Source organism: Pristis pectinata, chromosome 9 (genome assembly GCF_009764475.1).
Source record: "Pristis pectinata isolate sPriPec2 chromosome 9, sPriPec2.1.pri, whole genome shotgun sequence".
Taxonomy (NCBI): Eukaryota; Metazoa; Chordata; class Chondrichthyes; order Rhinopristiformes; family Pristidae; genus Pristis; species Pristis pectinata.
The window spans coordinates 16868877-16889729 of record NC_067413.1 but is presented as its reverse complement, the minus strand read 5'-3'; positions in this window follow the sequence as shown (position 1 = coordinate 16889729).

Genomic DNA, 20853 nt, shown 5'->3' with positions numbered 1-20853 from the left:
CAGACTGCTTCTGGAGCTTTTGATATACACTGATACAACCCAGAGACTAATGACTCAATCCTTAAAGGGATGACAGCCAATCTAAAACATTATTGTTCAAACCAACATTACAGGTACTACGGTAATGTTCTTTCAGATTGTACTGTGCTGTGGGCCCAGGCTGGTTTATAGCAAAAAATAAACTGCTAGAGGAACTCAGTGGGTCGAGCAGCATCTGTGGAGGCAAAGGGAGGTGATCGTTTCTCAGAGCACCTGAGCTCTGTCCGTAACCGTGATCTACATCTCCCTGTTGCCAGTCACTTCAACTCCCCTCCCACACTATCACTGATATGTAGGACCTTGGTCTCCTCCACTGCCAGGAGAATTCCAGGTGCAAACTGGAGGAACAGCTCCGCATTTTCCATCTTGGAGACTTGCAGCCTAGCTGCATGAATATTGAATTCTCCCACTTTTGGTAATCCCCACCCACCACCACCACCACCACCACCACCATGCTTCTTCTCTTCTTCCCTTTCCTAGCCTTTTTTTTTCTACCTTTTTATTCCCTTTCTCTCTTCACCTTTGACCCATCCCCTGGTGGATCTGCCCTCTCCTCCTCCCCCACACCTGCCTATCACTATCTCTTACCTGCATCTACCTATCGCCACCTTGTGCCCACCCCGCCTCCCCTCTTTTGTCCACCTATCACTGCTCTGCTTTTCCTTCCTATACATTGGGCTTCCCCTTTTCCTATCTTCAGTCCTCCTGCGTTGACCTCCTGCTTTTCTCCACGGATGCTGCCTGGCCTGCTGAGTTCCTCCAGCATCATCATGTTTTTCATTTCGGGTTGATACCCTGAATCAGGACTTAGAGTATAGGAAGAAGTATAGAACTGAGAGGCAGGAGTGAGACAGGGGCTTGTGGGTGGTAGGTGGAATCAGGTGAGGTGGGCTTGATGGTCAGATGGAGCCAGATGGGGGAGAAGGGAGGAAGGATTGTTGACACAGAGGCTGGTAGGCCAAAGGTATTGGTATTGGTTTATTATTGTCACTTATACCGAGGTACAGTGAAAAACTTGTCTTGCATACCGTTCGTACTGATCAATTCATTACACAGTCCTCTGAGGTAGCACAGGGTAAAAACAATACATAGAATTTAAATTTAAAAGAGTAGAATGATTGTAATAGAAGTAATGAGTAGATCTGCAGAGAGACGCTTGCAACGAGCCGCCACGCTCTAGAAACAGACAAAGAAGGGATGATGGGCAGATGGGACCAGGTGGTGGAGGGTGATGAGTCTTGGTAACAAGGGGGGGATGGGTGAAAAAGGTGAACAAATGAGAGGGAACCTGAGTGGACTAGTAGGAGTGGGAAAACAACACAGGGAGTATGGGTTACCTGAAAATGGAAAATTCTATGTTCATTACATTGGGCTGTGGGCTACCCTTATGTTTCCACGTCAGTTTGTTCTGGGGCTGTGAAAGATGGATTCTCATACTTGCATGACCTTGAAGGTATTGTGCGTATAATAGGCACGTATCTCAGATCTTCAAGATGGTGCTAGGAACTGACTCCACTTACTTTCAGGGACATGGCAAGTAACACCAATTTACTTCCACCTCCTGCAATGGTAGGACCTCTTGAGGCAATTTATTTCAACAGGACCCACTCCTTCAGTAGAGGGACTGAATCTACCAACATAATCTCATGTGGCAGGAATGGCTCAGGAATAGGTATCCTACTTCTCAAACAGGAAATCAGCCATTGTTGCAACAAGGGCTAGCACTAGGGGGTATATCTGGGTGGGCCAACATCCTGGCCCGCTAACGGAAACCTGTGGAGACTTCAGGTCCATTGGAGAAGATTCCATGGTTGTCTTCAGTGGCAGTCATCCCAACAATGTACAGGCAATGATTGTCACCTTAACTCAAGCTCAAGAAGCTCCTAATGCATCTGGTAGGACCTGCTTTCATTGTCAAGGCCCATGCAGTTTCTCCAACATCCTTCAAAGTTGCAGCAGCAGTTTTGGACTCTAATTGATGTCACATTGGCCCTCATGCAATAGGCATACAGAAGCCTGCAATGCAATTTCAGGTTATGCATTATGTTCCCATGGAGATGCCATGACAATTTGAGATTAACCTTGCACTATTATTCAGTCTCCACTGAATTCAAGTTCAAAAGTCGAGTTTATTGACATATGCACAAGTGCATGTATGCATAGGTACAGTGAAAAACTTACTTGCAGCAGCATCACAGGCACATGGCATCATATAAGCAGCATTCACAAGTTCAAGTTTATTGTTATGGCCATACATACCCAGAGTATAAATGCCATGAAAATTTGCTTTTTCTAAACTATAGCCTTTCCCCCATACATGCAATCAGAATCCTTCATAGAAAATTGACAACATTCGACAAGCCATCCTGTTCAAATGTTCAATGCTGGTGTTTATGTTCCACATGAACCTCTTCCCATCCTATGTAATCCAGTCCCTTCAGCATATCCCTCTATCTGTTCTTCCTCACATCCTTATCTAACTCCTGCTGCAATCCATCTGCGCCATTCACCTCAACAATTCCTCACAGTAGCAAACTCCTCATTTTAATCACTCCCTAGGAAAATATGTTTCAAAGACCTTTTAAATAACCTGTGCACTCAGAAGCAAATTAAGTCATCAAATGAAACTGCAACACATGTTTAGCTCTGTTAACCATTTACTGAACTACAATAACAAAACATGGAATTCTCAGAGCCCCGTATCCCCAGACATTGAACAAAACTTTTACACTAACTGATATCTCTCTATTCAATGTGGTTTGTTTTGGGATAATGGATGAATTGAGTGCACTGAAAATACATCTAAAACAATTTGTATTTATCACAGCTGAGAAATCCCTGGTTACAGGATTGTCAGTCAAGCCATCTCAAAAAATGAAGTGGAGCTTCTTGAACTGAGTGTCTCTTGCTGAGTGAGTGTTTACATCTCTTCTAATTTAGCTTTGTCAGACAAAAATCAGAAAGGCCTTGCAAATTGCTGTCCTTCGACTTCTGGCTCCACCCCAGCTGCAGAGCTATGATCTTGAGCCACCTTGCAGGGGTTGGACCGAGGTTGTTTGAGGGGATGGAGCAGCGTTGCAGTAAAGTCAGAAGATCTGCTTGTGGGCTTTGCCAAGTGGTCATCCACAGTTCCAGATCGAAGTCCCTTCAGGCAAAGAGGAAAAAACGTGCAGTGTCTGTCAGTTGACTTGAGGTCCACCACTATTGCTGAATCAGCAGGCACATAGGACTCTGGTGCCAATGTCATTATCCGCTTGGATAAGCTCCCTTTGTTTCCCTCTTTACTTCTCTATTAGTTGTGGCCCTTACAAAAGTGACAAAATTAGACATAACAACTATTTGCCAGGTAAAGCACCTTCATCTGAACATCCCTCAATGCAATTGCAACAAGACAAGGCAACCACCTTCTTTATAACAGTGAGCAGAGTATCAGCTTGAACTATATGTAGATAAAGGTACTGTATATAAAAAAAATAACAATAACGTTATAACAAGATAGAATGGCACTTTAGATATAAAGTAGTATCAAAATATATTGACACCAAGAAGGAAAGAAATAACATCCACTTCTATATTCTTTTAAGAGTTATGATGTCTTTAAAGTGCTAAGTTTAGTTGGAATTAAATACAATTTAAACTGCTTTTTCATTCACTAGCAAGCCTCAATTTAATGTCTTCCTTAAGCATCCTTAGTGATGAGCCACTTTTTACCACGAGCTTAATAGTCGAGGAACTGATTAAGTAAGAGAGGGTGCAAATGATGTACCAAAGCTAGAAAGGGTGCGGAAAAGTTCCACAAGGATGTTGCCAGGACTGGAGGGTTTGAGTGATAAGGAGGGACTGGCTAGGCTGGGAATGTTTTCCTTAGAGCAAGGAGGTTGAGGGGTGATCTTATAGAGGTTTATAAAATCATGGAGGTCATAGATAAGATGGGTGGTCACAGTCTTTTTCCCAGGGTAGGTCAGTCTAAAACTAGAGGGCATGGGTTTAAGGTGAGTGGGGAATGATTTAAAGGGGAGCTGAAGGTAAGTTTTTCCACACAGAAGGCAATGGGTATATAGAACAAGCTGCCAGAGGAAGTGGTAGAGGCAGGTACAACTACAAAGTTTATAAAATATTTGGACAGGTACATGGATAGGAAAGGTTTAGAGGGATATGGGCCAAATGCAGGCAAATGGGATTAGCTCAGGAAGACCATCCTGGTCGGCATGGATGAGTTGGGCCAAAGGGCCTGTTTCTGTCCTGCATAACTCTATGACCCTGTGCTTTTAAAGTTACAGTTAAACTCTAATGATTGAGCACCCACAGACTGGCAGATTTTCCGAACTATTAGATGCTACTTGTATCAATACCCCAACCCACTCTCAATTCACGTCCTTCAGAAGTTATGCAGTAGTATAATACATTTTTCAGTGAATCAGGTGAGTTTGAAGACCGTGTGGGAAACAGAACTTGACAAGTTTAAACGGCGCGCAGGAAACAGAGCCTACTGAGTTTAAAAGGAGCTTGGAAACGAGGACCTGGTGAACTGATGAGGAGAGTGAGAACAGGGCCCTGGTGAGTTAAAAAGAAGTATGGGAATGGGACTTCGGAGAGTTTTTAAGTGTGGGAACTGGGCCCTGGAGAGTTTAAAAGGAGCATATGGAAGTGTCCTCGGTGAGTTTAATTGGAGTGTGAGAATGGAGCCCCAATGAATTTATAAAGAGCATAGATATCATCACCTGATGAGCCAAATGCAGAACCCTCGGGATTTCAAAACAATCAGAGAGCAGATTGTTGGAGCTTTACTGTACTTATTTGACATTTCCCAAAAGCCATGATGGAATCTGACCTCACATCTTCAAATCATTAGCCCAGGCTTCTGGAATTCACTCTAAATTAACATTTCAATAATATTTTTTGCCATCAATTCATTTATCATACCAATTCTCCCTTTCATTGTTTTTCACTCTTATCACTGGTTCAGTAGATAATTAATGGTTGCAAGTTGCATTTAAAAAGCCTATTCATTGGTGTGTATTTCCCAATGCAGTTCACAAGGAGCTCAGTTCAACAAATAAACAGCACCGAGTATAAGGAGGAGACACTCAGGCATTAGACCAAAATGGAATAAATTTTAAAGGAGCATTTTAAAGGAGTGAAAGTTAGAAGATTCAAAAACTACAAGAAGGGAATTCTGGAGCTTAGCACCTGAAGGCTGGAGAGACACCTGCCAAGCATGAAGTAATGAATATGAACAATGAACAATGCACAAAGGACATAATTAGAACAATTCTCGGCTCCTGTTGAATTCTGGAGAAGGTTGCAGAGTTAGGGAGGATGGGGCCATGGAGAGGTTTGAACACCGGAATGAGAATTTTGAGGGAAGTGAGAAAGTAAAACACAGAAACAGAGTATTCCATATTGTACCTTGAGCCTACTCCACCATTCAGTAAAATCATTGCTGATCTGAACTTGGCCTCAGCACCTGTCCACCAGAATCCTTGACTCACCCGTACTGAATTATCTGTCTGTCTCAGCCCTGAATATATTCAATGATTGTCTCCAGAACTCTCTAGGGTTGAAAATTCTGAAGGTATACAACCTTATGAAAAGAAAAATTTGCTTCTCATCTGTCTTACAACCCATTATTCTAAAACATCCTCTCAGCTTTTTCTGTCAAACCCCCCTCAGAATCTTATGTTTCAATAAGATCACCTCTCCTTCTTCAAAACTCCAGTGAGTATGGGCATAACTTGCACAGTATTTCCTCAGAAGACAACCCCTTCATCTCAGTACATGCCTCTTTAAGTGAAGAGGTGAAACTGCATAATATTCACCAAAAAGCCTATACAGTTGTCACAAGACTTTCCTATCTTTTTTACTCCATCCTTTATGCAATGAAGTCCGACATTCCATGAGGCTTCTTAATTACTTGCTATACCTGCATGTTAACTTTCTATGTGTCATATATAAGGACAGCCCTTTGCAGCACAATATTCAACCGTCTCTATCCATTTAATTAATATTCTGTTTTTCTGTCCTTATTACCAACAGTTCCCCACAGAATACACCAACTGCCAAATTTTGCTCGCTCTCCTTATCTACCTATATTTCATTGCTGACTGTCTCCTCCTCTGCTTTTCCACTCATCTTTGCAGTGTCAACAATATTGTCTAATTTAGCGATAGTACACGTGGTCTGTTCATCGAAGTCATGAATATAAATTGCAACGGTTGAGTCCTAGCGTAATGATCCCTGTCATACCCATTACTTCTAGCATGCCCACTTGTCTTGACTCTCTGTTTTCCGTTATTTAGCCAAGTTAATATATTACTGACTGTGTTGTAGATGGGGTGTGTGTTGGCAAGATAGTGGAGGTTGGACATGGTCAGATTATTGGTAGAGTGTGAGTCAGATGATTGGTAAGGTGGGGGGGGGGAAGAGAAGAGGGGATAAGTCAGATGATTGGTGGGATAGAGGGTGGGGTCAGTGAGATGATTGGTGGGAGCTTCAAGTGGATTATTAGTGAGGGGTCAGGTAGATGATTGGTGGGAAGTTTCAGGCAAATGATTGATGGGAGGTTCATGCACATGATTGGTGGCTGTCAACAACTAAAATGAGGAAGGTATCTACCTGGAGGAAGATGAATCCCTAGGATTTTCTGACAGTGATCAGAAAGTTTGAAAATGATCCTCCAAATCCAAAAGATTGGTCACCCTTGTTTCAATATGCTGAAATATCTGTAACCATAAGCAAAACCTTGTTTTACTAAAGATCTCAGCCTAATCTCCTTATCCCCAAAGTAATAATAGCCCATCTCTGCAGAGACAAGGAGAAAATGTCTTCCCCCAACCAAGGTTAAACACAAAAAAAATGATATCCTGATCCCAGACAACCAATGTTGGTTTTAATGGAAGTGTGTCACACACAGGGTGAATAACCTGCTTTCAGAATGTTAACAAAATATTGTAAGATGGTTACCCTAAATATGGTAACCATACTAGATAAGGTGGCTACATAAAGTAGTTATCTTCCATCTCAGGTCCAAGCAGATACCAGATATGTGTGGTAAATGCTATTGTAGTATTGGCTCTAGGCAAGGCAGAAGCAGTAATCCAAAACTACTTCTCACCAAAGCTATCTATTAAACTCAATGATTGACCAAGCCCTGACATGTCCATACTCCCACTGACCCACCCCTTGCTATTTTGGCCTACCTATCTTTCACTACAATTCCAAGCCCAGATAAGAACAGTCCATCAATCTATCTGCCAATTGAGTGGGTAACCTATTGAGGTTATGAACAATCTCTTCCAATAAATCTGAAAGAATCTACAGGAATTCCCACTTCCTGGTACCCTCTCCATATCCTATCTCCTGCTCTCTTTCCAGCTCTGAGTTAGCATCAGCAAGTCTAACAACTCTTCATTCTCTGAACTCTGTCTCACACCTTCAAAGCATGTTATTGGGTCGCATGAACTGACTTAAGTCAGATTAACTTGTGTGCCTCAGCAGCTGTCAGTTGAAGATTGCGATGCAAGTCCTTTGGACAATAAATGGGTTTGATACACAGCAGGGTCCCATTGAAGGGTAGAAGTGATAGTTGTAATCTTTTTCCTGTTGCTGTGGCAACTAACAAAATAATACCTGGCTGTTTAGAAAGCATTGCTTTTAAACTTAGTAGACATGCCATGCAAAATTAGTTGAGATACACTCGTAGTTCTGATAGTTCTTCTATCAAAGTGAAACTTGTCATACAAGAATTCATTTCCAGCTATTGATTACACAGAAACCTTTGTTTTGATATCTTTCATTTTTGCACTTTTTGAGAAACTTCATTGTTTGGGAACTAAGCCATCTTTCTGTGCTACATGTTTAATAAGATCTTGCAAATCAAGTATTGGGCCAATCTTCCATTCCACTGTTCTAATATACCAAGGGGACATAGCCTCAAGATTTGGGGGAGCAGATTTAGGATGGAGAAGAGGAGGAACTGCTTTTCCCACAGAGTAGTGAATCTGTGAATTCTCTGCCCAAAGAAGCAGTATAAGCTACCTCATTAAATATATTTAAGACACAGTTAGATAGATTTTTGCATGGTAGGGGATTAAGGGTTATGGGGAAAAGGCAGGTAGGTGGATCTGAGTCCACAGCCAGATTATTCATGATTGAATGGCAGAGTAGGCTTGACAGCCCAGATGGCCTACTCCTGCTCCTATTTCTTATGTTCTTATGTTCCTAACTCGGCTCAGCACAGTAGAGTGTCTTCTACATTTCATATTTTATGATCTCTCTTGACAAAATGACAAAGTTCATACAAAATGATATTAAGTTATGGTTCCTTATATGGGATCAGATTTGTTTGTCATCAAGAATTTCTGATGATCTCACAGCCATTGAAACACGAAACCTCAAAATTATCTCAAATATCAAACACTGCCTCACTCTTTCAGGTTAGGAGATATTAACAAGGGTTAAACTTCAGTTAACTATTGTTTACTAAGTATGTATGGCATGATCTGTCTGGATGTAATGCAAAACAAAAGCTTTCCACTGTGACGATAATAAACCAATACCAATCTCTATAAAACTGCTCAAAACAATATTTCAGAAGAACAAATTAATCATTCATCCTCTACTATCACATATTGTATAGAATCTTGGGAGCATTTCAAATTGGACCGCCGAGGTGTAAAACTGGAATTAAACCTGGCCTTAACTAACTCACTGAGAATCATGCCCCATTGGGCAAAGTTACTGTGTGAAAATCACAAACCGAATATAAAGTTTATGCTGGGCTTGTGAAATAATAAAGGCTCACTGTCGTATCTGGATTCCTGATCACATCTCTTGGAAGTTATAAAGAAAAAAATAGAGATGATGTTTTTAATTAAAGGCAAGCAGAATCAACATGCCTTTACTTTTTAAGTAAACTTCAACTTGATCCATTGATGTACAAGGTCAGAAGTTTACCTTTGATCAGTGGAGTTTAAAAGATACCATTTCATTTAATCCCAATGAAATCAACATAAAAGAAGATCGAGAAGGAACTAAAAGAGGCAATTTATACTATATTCCCTGTTAACATTCGCAAACAAAACCAAATTTCTGCTTCACAAATTTAAACATTGTTTAAATAAAATTGCACTCGAATCAAGGTCTACTACCACCTGGTTCTTTGTTTTGCTATGTAAATTATGCAGATGAATTGATTACCCCATTTTACCTCTTTGGAAAAAAGGTGAAGGTTTAAGCAACGGTGCATAGCAAAGGAAGTCACAGGTTCAGAGGATATAGAAATTTATGGAACAGCAAAATTGGAGCAAGTTAGGTTACTCCCATGTCCCAGCTTTCAGTCTGTAACCTCAAAGGTTACAGTCCTTCTTGTGCTTATCTAGTTACTTTTTAAATAGCTAAGGATTTTTGGCTCAACCACTCTTTCCTGCAATGAGTTCCAGATCCCCACTGCTCTTGGGATAACTATTTTTCCTCAGCTCCCCTTTAACCCTTCCATCACTAACTTTGAGCATCTCTGCCAGGAGAAACCCTATTCAATTTGTTTAGGCTGCTAATAACTTTACACACCTCAATTACATCTCCCCTCAGTCTTTTTTGTTCTAAAGAAGACTAAAGTTAGGGGGAAAGTAAATAAATCTCCCATTTCCCTTCCCCTTTCCCAAAATATTGGACAATCATAATAATTGGAATTTGAATTAATTATTCAGGAGTTTGGAATAAATCCTTTCCTGTTCGACTGGCTTACCACAGTTTTATTTTAAAATCTTATTATCCCATATATTTTCCAGTCAAGAAACAGGATGGGTACACCAGTTTGGAACTAGTCTTTTAAACACTTGCTGTATTGATGACATTTCTTCATGCTGCATTTCTATTTTTCACATAATGTAGGAATGGGCAAACTGTAATTTTCACAATGAACATAAAATGTGTCTCTTCAACATTCAGTGGAGCTTTCTGAGATGCTCAATGAATGAATTCTCTGATTGATGCAGGAAGTAAAATTGTACCTAAAAGCACATAATTAAAGGGAAAAATCACATTAAATAACAATAGTTAATGGATTATTTGTTCAGACATTTGAGAAATGTAACTCATTCATGGATCAAAATTACAAAGATGTGGTTGGGAATTTGACAGATTTCTTTCTAAGTGAAGGAGTCAAGAACTTGGGGAAGTAATCTCAGAATAATGAGTCAATCACTTAAGTGAAGGGAAACTTCTTCACTCAGAGATATTAATCATTGGAATTTTCTATCTAGTGGGCTGCAGATGCTGAATCATTTAGCATATTCAAGAGTGAGACATAGAAGAGGATTCAAGGGTGAAAAACACGATGATGCTGGAGGAATTCAGCAGGCCAGGCAGCATCCGTGGAGAAAAACAAGCGGTTAACATTTCAGGTCAGGACCCTTCTTCAGGACTTCAGGATCCAAGAGTTGTAGGGAATAGGCAAGGAAGTGGAAGCCATTGATCATATCAGCTTTAATCTTATTCCATTGTGGAGCAGAGACGAAGGATTGCCAATTACCTATTTCTGCTCCAATCTCGCATGTTCCAGTGTTCATAGAGCATGGAGAGTTGGGATTTCTACAATATTGTGTAAACTGCATTAACAATATATTATGCTTCAGTAACATTTCCACACCAAACTTTAATACAATAAAATTATGTTCCCAGAAGTTAAAAAAAAGTTTTTAAAAATTAAAATTCCTGTTTGGCAATAAAGGCCATCAAATATAAACACCGTTTGAACTTCTGTCGGAGTCTAATCTTTGAAATGGGCACAGTGCAAATTGCGATATCCACCTGGATATTAGGGACATGGTTTACTACCTAATTTATACAAACTGATTGTATAAATTCTAACTGTTAGCGATACACTAGGCATGGTTTTGAAGTACAGTTACAACACCCACACTCTGTGACATGGTGGATTCTAATTGGTTTATTGTTTCTGCGTTTTAACATAGTGGCAACAGTACAACTAAGTAACTTGCTGCGTCATTTTAGAATGCATTTATGATTCAAGCATAATGGTTGGTCTGGAGTAACATATAGGCCACTTGAGGTAAGGATGGCAGATTTCCTCTCCTCAAGGACATCAGTAAACCAGGTGTTTTTGTTTTAATGAAACCTCAGTTGTTTTCTTGTTAGTTTTTCCAAATTTCAAGTGCTTCCTTGGAAACTCTTCTGCAAGTATCAATTTATTTCAAGAGCACTGACTGCTGCTACTTCACTTACATCCACTACAAGCTGGCATCAGTACACAAACCCACTAAATAACCACAGTCATAAAAAAACTATCTAGTTCACTAATGCCCTTCAGATTAGGAAACCTAGAATCCTGCTAGGTCTGGCCTACATGTCACTTCAAACCCACAGCAACGTGTGGGCTCTAAACATTTCTAAGATGGTCTGGAAGTCACCCATTTCAATGCAGTCAAGGATGGGCAACAAATTCTATCTTTATTAGTGATGCCCACATCCTGTGAAATGCATAAAATTAAATGCAAGTAACTCTGAAGTCAGAACACAGAGGTCATATTCAAAGACCATGTATCTTTGTAACACCTTGAAGACCTAACATGATCAGCCTACGAAAGCAGTGGAGCTCTGCATGAGTACAATACTCACCATGTATAGAAGACGTGATTGCTTGAATGCAGTGTGCCCATTATACAGTATATGGTTGCTATAACTAAGACAAGATAAGATATTTTTATTAGTCACATGTACATTGAAACACACAGTGAAATGTATCTTTTTGCTGTCATGAACCAGCAACAAAAGAAACACACTGAGCATGATTCAGTGTTAAAAACTATTTTATTAATCACTACTTATGATAATACGTAAAATAAAAGTAAAAATGTTAGTATGTTAGAATTCAAAAATGTTAAACCTCGAACGTTAACCCCAAAACTAAACTCGTCGTGTGTGTGTGTAACAAAGTCCCAAACTCCAAGTTCCGGAATGGTTCTTAAAGTTCAGTTCCGCAAGCCATAAGGTGAAACATGAGCAAGGGCTTCTTCAACAACCACCGTTGTCAGAAGATAAGACGTAGACGTAGAGAAACATAGAGAGAGTAAATACGAAATCCAAATGTTCCATGATGGAACCCAAACGACAGTCCAGTGTTTACTCGGTAGTGACTTCCTCACCCCGAAAAGCATCCGAATCGTGGTCGTCCACACACAAATACCTGTTTCCTTCTACAGGTCAGCAACAAAGTGAACTCCACCGGATTATTTCCAACTTCCATACATGGATTTCTGTGGCAGACACAGTTATTGTTTCTCATCCTTCGATAGAGAAAACTAGCAGGCTGGTGTCTCTCTCCCTTCTCTCTCTCTCTCTTCTTCTTCTGCTTCTTTAACAACGTCATTACGTCCTTTATCTTCTATTGACGTAAGCACGCCCCACACACACATACACACACACTCTCTATCTTAAAGGGACTTTCACTGAGTCCGTAACATTGCATAGAGTGTTCTGGGGGCAGCCCACAAGTGTCGCCACACTTCTGGCGCCAACATAGCATGCCCACATCTTCCTAACCTGTACGTCTTTGGAATGTGGGAGGAAACCAGAGCACCCAGAAAAAACCCACGCAGACACGGGGAGAACGTACAAACTCCTTACAGACAGTGGCCGGAATTGAACCCGGGTCGCTAGCGCTGTAAAGCGTTATGCTAACCGCTACACTACCGTGCCTTAAGTATCATTGAACTCAGTTTTAAAGAATGTCAGGGAGAGTTCCATTAAAATCCATGCTGCAATATGCCTACATTTATTGGATAACTTTCAAATCATTTATTGTACAATGTAGACAAAGATAGAGTCATGGAGTCATAGATCTACTGGAAGGGGTAAAAGGATTGTCTTTGCTTCAGTTAACCATTAATGAGGAATATCTTCTGTATAGCCATATAGATTTGCTAAAAATTTAAAATATCAATAGTGAAGTTCTTTTAGACATTCAGTTCAGCTTGAAAACATGCAAACTAGTGAGTAAGTATATCTATTTCTTTAAAGTGAATGGAGCACCTAAGGCAATAAAACTTATTTAAGCACTGCATGGTTTTACATGTGGATGTTATAAATGGTGGGAACTGTATTCAATTAGTTCAGTGTGTCCAACAGTGAAATGTCAATTCCGTTATACAAGAGACAGACATGGATTTGAACAATAACCTAAGTAACAAAGTAATATTACAGCAAAGTACTGAGTATTGAAAAAAAAATAGCATAGCCCTTAACAAACTGTGGGAGATCAGAGAGTGAATAATTAATTACCATTAAAAAATTTCAACAGATGCATTACATTTATTTAAGGATTTCAATGCCTACATTAAAATAGCAAAGAAAGAAATTTTGGAGGATTACATGAGTGAACTTGTAACCCACAGATCTTTATTACTAAAACTGAAATTTAACAATTAAAGAAATAGAACTCTTAGTAAAAGTCTATTATTTTTGCCATATTTTTTCCTTTGTAAAACGTCACTTGTTTTTCTATCCAGTCTTTTGTTAGCTGTATGTTTATGTGGCTGCTTTTCAAATTCAAGCTGTTTCAGTAAGTGTCAATTAGTATTATTGTTGGAGCTAAGAAAGTCAATCTCGGGCTATTAACAGCTGAATTTATTTCATCTTTTCAGTTAGAGAGCAGGCACTGATGTTGCCAGAAATATTATAGCTGGGTGTTTATCACAGTCCCCAGGAAGCCATGCAAAAGTCAAGTCCATCTTGCTGGGTCACAAATGGCATGTAACACAAACATGTCACTTTCATGAGGTATCTATGTATTATTACTAGATTACTCTATTCCACTATCACATAGCTGTCTCTGTGATGTGACTCCATTTTGCAATGGGAAGTTACTTTGATTTATTTGTTTTTTATTCTAAACAAAAATATTAATTCCTCAGTGGATATTTGTATTGTATTGTCAAGCCCAGCATCTGTGCTTGTGTGGTCACATGTGTACCTGTATACAGTATGTGAACTTGAGAGTTTGCATGTCCATGTGTGGGCATGCATGTATGTGCATGTGGCCATGTGTGTATGTGCTCAAGTGTATGTTCATGCATATATGGTCATCTTTATATCTTCTGGTCTGCCTTTTTGTTCCTCCAATGCTCACGTATTTTTACAGGACTTGTTCTTGAATGATGTGATGAGGTTGTGTCTTTCTGCTTAAACAACTGGCTTGTATCTATGGTGAATGCCGGAGATCATTTTCATCTAACCTGTCCTGGTATTTACAGATAGCTGGGTCTGACTTCCAAAACCACAGTATGGATAGTATCACTGAAGCAGTTCCCATTAGCTCCATTGTCACTTGATACTATGCATACAGCGATTGGGTGAATAGATGTGCAGGATTCTTGCCTTTACAAACAAATTTGAATTTGTTCACATTTACTTTCTTGGATGTTTTAAGCCCTGGGGCATCTGAGGAGTAAACCTCCAGTTTTGTATAAAGGAGGCAATGGCATCCCCAATGTTTACCCCATCTCAACACTCTTGACACAACTGACACCTTTTTCTTGGAAGTGTGGTCAGTCAAGTGTCAGTGAATGGAATGAGAGTGTATCCAGGATTAAATCCTGGTGATTATCCTGGTGATTACAATGTTGCTGACAGTATGACAGTGTATATATATAGAAACATAGAAACATAGAAAAACTACAGCACAATTCAGACCCTTCGGCCCACAAAGCTGTGCCAAACATGTCCCTACCCTAGATATTACTAGGCTTACCCATAGCCCTCTATTTTACTCAGCTCCATGTACCTATCTAACAGACTCTTGAAAGACCCTATCGTATCCACCTCCACCACCGTTTCTGGCAGCCCATTCCATGCACTCACCACTCTCTGAGTAAAAAACTTACCCCTGACATCTCCTCTATACTTACTCCCCAGCACCTTAAACCTATGTCCTCTTGTGGCCACTATTTCAACCCTGGGGAGAAGCCTCTATTTACCCGATCAATACCTCTCATCATCTTATATACCCCTATTAGGTCCCCCCTCATCCTCCGTTGCTCCAAGGAGAAAAGGCTGAGTTCCCTCAACCTACTTTCATAAGGCATGCTCCGCATTCCAGGCAGCATCCTAGTAAGTCTCCTCTGCACCCTTTCTATGGCTTCCACATCCTTCCTGTAGTGAGGCGACCAGAACTGAGCACAGTTTAGTCCTCTAACACTTTAGCCCTCTAACAATCAGATATCTACACTCTAACAATCATATTTGAAGACTATTTTAGAAATCCACAAGAATTGTCTTTGCACTTGGCAACAATCAAGAACCTTACAAATTGCAATTATCATCAGCTCAGTACTTTTCCAGCAGAAAGTAAACAAAATACATTGGACAGATAAAGTGATTTGACTGGAACCAGGATATTCTCAGAATCAGAATCAGGGTTATTATAACAAATATATGTCATGAAATTTATGGTTTTGCGGCAGCAGTACAGTGCAAGATTACTGTAAGTTGCAAAAATAAGTAAATAGTGCAAAAGAGGAATAAGGAGGTAGTGCTCATGAGCTCATGGACCATTCAGAGCTGGCTGAGTCTACAACCCTCTGCAGCCTCTTTCGATCCTGCACATTGGATCCTCTACACCAGGTGGTGATGCAACCAGTCGGAATGCTCACCCCCGTACATCTATAGAAATTTGCAAGAGCCTTTGGTGACATATCAGACCTCCTCAAACTCCTAATGAAGTAGAGTCGCTGGCATGTCTTCTTCATAATTGCATCAATGTGTTGGGCCCAAGATAGATCCTCTGTGATGTTGATGCCCAGGAACCTGAAGCTGCTCACCCTTTCCACCGCTGACCCCTCAATGAGGACAAATGTTGCACCCATTGTATGCAGCAAGTGCAGTAACAACAACTTACTGTCACATCTTATTACAACTGTTCAGCTGAAGCCTGTTTGCCAGACAGTCTCTTACAGAATATCACCATCATTTTCAGACTGAACCTATGTCTCTCCCACTGTCAATAAGCTCAATACACACTCATTAGATCTGCTCAAAGTACACACCTTATCAGCTCATTTTGATCATATAGGCAGACCGGCTCAAAAATATACCACTGGCCCATTTGGCCTTGGCTCCACACAAGTCCACCTTCATTCATTCAGTATTTTTCCCAAGCTAAAATTAAGTGCCTTTTTGTCTTGAACCAAGGTAACATTGAATTTCCTCACATTACAGATCTAAATAATCCCCATCCATTACAGAGCTACCTCTGTGTATCTTACAACATAAAACTCTCTGTTCCTAACCCTACAACACAAAGTCCCCATGGACAACCCTTGTGATGCAGAACATCCATTGCCAGTGACCCGGGTGCATAAAAACCTGAGTCATGCAGAGAAAGATTGCCGGCTGCAGTATCAACAAAATACCATGTTTCTGCACAGTATGATGAGCAAGGATGTAATCATTATTTCTGTCAAGTCAACGCTCTGATAAATTTTGATCATAACCATATTTCTCCTGGATTTACACTACAAGATAATATCCTGTAAATGGTGTCTTAAAGTCCTCTTCCTATTACTTTAACAGAACTATTCATTCAATGAAAATATATTAAAATAGTTGCATTTTGAAAGGCCAAGAGAGTGTTGAATAGCTAATTTTAAATACATCATTTATCCTACAAAAAAAATCATTTTGGTTTTTATCAAAATTTGGTTTGCTAATTTTAAGGTTGAATTCCTTTGTGCTCTCTATCTGTTAGTATACCTATTAATGGGTACACATCAGTCTCTTGTGGTTTCAATTTTTTACTGCCTTTGGTAATATGTTCACAGCGGATGCCTGTTTGCTCTATTTTTAGCACATGTTAACACTTTCACATCAGATTCCTGTGTGCTCTGTTTGCATTGCACTTGCTCACATCAGATTCCTCTGTGCTCTATTTTGAGTACATATTAACACATTCACATCCCATGAAATGTTAATAACAAGTTTTGTCACTACCCATTCCTACACTTGAGATAACTTTTCTGCCATTATCCCATTAACCTTTCTTTCTGACTACAAACTGTTATTCATTTTTTTTCATGTATGCTAATTTGGATTCCGAAATTATTGTTTTATGAACCATTAGACAATTTTCATTTACAAAACTCTTGTAGTTATCCGTAGTTTCAAGTACTCATTTTATTACAAATGTCTTGGCTCAGAATTTGTCGTCAGTGTCAAACCAGATGTGCTATAGTTGACCACCAAAATTCTCACTTACTTGGGTAGTTCCACCGGTGGGAGATTGTGGCTTGGAGGTGGCTCTATCCTTCACAGTGAGGCCTTACAAATAGACAGGCCTTCCACACTGAAATGGGATCATGTGACACATGGGGGTAGAGTTGGAAGAGGGTTGAAGAAAATCTGCACTTACTAAAAAATCAGAAAAACCTTTGCTAGCATGCTAAACCATATCACCGAACTTGGCTGGCTGTTAAAATCATTAAAAGCGTTGTATATTTCTGACATACAGAAGTATTCCAAAACAATATAAGCATTGTGGCTTTGAGTACAAGAGTAAGGAAGTCATGTTGCAGCTATATAAAATTTTGGTTAGGCTGCACTTGGGAGTATTGTGTGCAATTCTGGTTGCCCCATTACAGGAAGGATGTGGAGGCTTAGGAAAAGATGCAGAAGAGGTTTATGAGGATGCTGCCTGGATTCGAGGGTATGAGCTATAAGGAGAGGTTAGACAAACTTGGGTTGTTTTGTCTGGAGAGTTGGAAGCTGAGGGGAGACCTGATAGTGTTTATAAAATTATGAGAGGCAGAGATAGGCAGTCAGAATCTTTTTCCCAGGGTAGAAATGTCAAATACTAGAGGACATGCATTTAAGGTGAGAGGGTGAAAGTTCAAAGGAAATGTGCAGGGCAAGTTCTTTTACACAGACAGTGGTAGGTGCCTGGAACGGGCTGCCAGGGATAGTGGAGGAAGCAGATATGATAGTAAGAGGCTGTTAAACGGACATGTGAATATTCAGGGAATTGAAGGGATATGAATCATGTACAGGCTGAAGAGATTTAGTTTAATTTGTCATCGTGTTTGGCGCAGACATTGTGGGTCAAAGGGCCTGTTCCTGTGCTGTACGGTTCTATGTTCTAAGCTATTGTGACTTATACAAAGTTCAAGAACACTATTGAAGCATTTGAAATCTGACACTTTCGGAGACTGCTTTTTGAATTGTACGCTGAGCACTGGACCAAGGAGCTTGTCAAGTAGAAAATCATTCACCGGATTAGAACTTGTGAGCCATTGTTAGAGGTTGTGTAATAACAGAAGCTGCAGTGGTCTGGGCACTTCACAAGAAGGTGAGACATCCTTGCAAACACCATGATGCAGAGTGTTGCAGAGGGAAAGGGGAAAAAGGGAAAAATGGTAAACCCATGAAAAGAAGTGAACCATTTTCAAGGACTAAACAAGATCGTGCAAAGCTAGCCAAGCATGAAGTGGAGTGGAGAAGGATTAATACACCTACTGAGGTGCTTCAAAGGATGCAGCAGTCTTGAGACTGACCTGATTGAAGTGTAAGGTAATGCATTTGGGAGAGACAACGAGCCAAGGGAAGGTGTTGAGTGGTGTGGATGAACAACAGGACTTTGGTATGTGTATCCACAAATCTTTAAAAGTACGGTGGGGGAAAGTTGATGAGATGGTTATAATAAAGGATGCTTTCCTTTATTAGCCAAGGCATAAAATATAACAGCAGGGAGGTTATGTTAAAACAGTTTACAGCACTAGTTAGGCCACATTTTGATTATTTAGTATAGCTGTGGTCACTATGTTACAGGAACAAGTGTAGAAGAAAGTTATGAGGATGGTGCCAGGAATCGAACATTTTAGTTGTGAGATTGTTCGTTTTGAAACAAAGGAGGCTGAGGACAGATTTAAATGAGATGTATAAAACTAAGAGAGATGAATACAGAATAAATAGGGAGGACCTATTTCCCTTGGCTGCAGGGTTGAAATGGTGGGGGCATAGATTTAAAGTAAGTGGTAGAGGGTGGAGGAGAGACGAGGAAAAACATTTTCACTCATAGAGTGGAAGGGGTCTGAAATCAACTGCTCAAAAGACTGGTCAAGTTGGAAACTGGTCGAGTCCTGACATCACAGTTAAAAAGTACATGGATGTACATGAAGAACAGCAGTCTGCTGGATCACAGATCCAGTGCTGGGAGGCAGGATTACCACAGACATGATGAGCAGCAGAGTACAAGGTTAAGTAAGATCATTACAGTATGGGATAGGCTCAATGGATGCTAATCATTAGTTGTCTGTCATGTCATACATTAGGAGACACAAGAGAGACTGAAGATGCTGGAAATCTGGAGCAACACACAAAGGCACTGGAGGAACTCAGCATGTCTGGGTGCTGTTTTTTATATAAAAATGTAACACTAATGAATGATCTGTACAAGAATGTGAAGGTTTGCACTGTTTCATAATTGTATATAGTTTGTCTTTTATTATGAATAAAGTTTATTTTGGAATTAAAAAAAGGACTGTCGACGTTTCACATCGAGACCTTTCACCTGTCATACATTACTTTATTTGACTGGATGGATGTGAGTTTCCTCCTGAATGTAAACTGATAATTTTCCTTTCTTATTATAAGGACAATAATGTTACGAGTTGAGACATCCACACTTGCTGGCTATGGGTATCAGGAATTCAAATACATCTTGGTAAAACAGCTCTGGAATACCTCCCATGATGCTTGCTGTATTGAAAACATTTAAAAGTATTTTCAAATGCTGTCAGAAGCTATTTTAGGAACATGTGCTTTCAGTACAGAGAAATGCGATGGAAGGGCTGAAATTCAGAATCTGCATTTCTATCCTCGAGAAATATCAGTGCATTAAAAGCAACTAAAGGCTGGTATTTATTTTTGAAGTATAGCCACCTTGTAATTTAAAAAATAAGGTACCCAATTTCTTCAAGGTCCAACGAACAGCAATGTGAAACTGACCACTCTATGTTTGTGATGTTGGTTGAGAGATAAAAATTGATTGCGACATTCAAAATCATGCCAGGGGATCCTCTACATCCACCTGAAAGGACAGATGAGACCTTTGGTTAATGTCTCATCAGATAGGCAGGTTCTTTAACAGGAACAGCACTCTCTTAGCACTGCATGTGTCTTCTCCATACCACATCCACCTCAAGTGCCAAATGCCTGTTCCTAGCAGATGAGGCTCCTCCTCTCGGAGTACAATCATGTTTCTCCAGCTCTAGCCTTGTGCTGAAGGTTACATGAAACATGGAACTCTCAGCAATTTATTGTATTCTTCTATAGGGAAAAATGAACAAGCATTTGGATCTACAGACCAAGTGCTGGTAAATGGTATTAGTGTAGATCGGTATTTGATGGTTGGCATGGACATGGTGGAGCAAAGGGCCAGTTCACTGTCGTATGACTCTATACCTCCATGACCGGCTTTTTCTATATTTCCTTATGGCATAGAACAAGGCCATTTCAGCCAATCCAGTCTATGCCAGCTCACAGAGCAATCCCAAACCCCATGTTACTTTCCATATGACATATTCCCCTCACATACCCATCAACTCCCCCCAGATTCTACCACTCACCTACACATTAGGAACAATTTACAGTGGCCAGTTAACCTACCAATCTACATGTCTTTGAGACGTGGGAGGAATCCAGAGCATCCAGGGAAATTCACACAGTCATAGGGAGAACATGCAAACTCCACAGAGACAGTACCAGAGGACAGGATTGAACTCTGGTCACTGGAGCTGTGAGACAGCA